The 674-nt window shown below is 53.1% G+C and overlaps 1 protein-coding gene across 1 annotated transcript in view; it reads left to right on the forward strand.

The window, feature by feature from the left end:
* Nucleotides 1-674, forward strand: part of LOC104538957 (ribosomal protein S6 kinase 2 alpha-like) — a 17,231-nt gene that overhangs the window by 3,202 nt on the left and 13,355 nt on the right.

The following is a 674-nucleotide window of genomic DNA, read 5'->3' on the forward strand; positions in this document are numbered from 1 at the left end:
CCAGAAACACCTTTAAAAATACCCAAAGTGGAGCTTCCCATGGTGGCTCTTGGATAACTCCACAGCAAGGACTCTTGTGCAGCAGAAAGCAAACAAAGGGCGAGATGCAAACCCTAGTGATGGCAGAGGATTTGCCTGTAGGATCAATGCACCCCGAATCCCATCATGGGTGACCCATTGCCCCGTGTCAGTGTGAGAACAGAGATGTGGAGCTTTCTGAGGTAGTGTCAGGCTTCTCTATGGGGTTTCTTGAGTTTTTCCTCTTCCTTTTTAAAGAGCAAGTGGCTTCTCAGAATAATCCCTCGTGGTGGAAATACTCCCAAAGCTCACAGCCTGACATGGACGATGGAAGTCACTTTAATGGAACCATGCACGTTTTCTGTCAGTGTCTTGTTTGAACGAGGGAACCCAAATGTGAAGATTTGTGAGATTTATTTTTTTTAAAGCAAAACCAAGAGAAAAAAAACCAGCAAAGCCCCAACCACAAGCGCTGTTGCTGGGGAGCGGGAGCGTGAACCTGCCTCTCGTCTGCACTGCGCATCTGCCGGCGGGGCTTTAACCACCTGCATCTCCTCCATCCGGCAGCCTCGCGCCGGGGGCGGCCGCGCCGCGGGAGCCTCCCTGCTCCCCGGGGGGTGGCTGGTTGCTGGGGGCCGTGCGATGGTGATCGGGGT

Source organism: Mesitornis unicolor, unplaced genomic scaffold (genome assembly GCF_000695765.1).
Source record: "Mesitornis unicolor isolate BGI_N332 unplaced genomic scaffold, ASM69576v1 scaffold2910, whole genome shotgun sequence".
NCBI lineage: Eukaryota > Metazoa > Chordata > Aves > Mesitornithiformes > Mesitornithidae > Mesitornis > Mesitornis unicolor.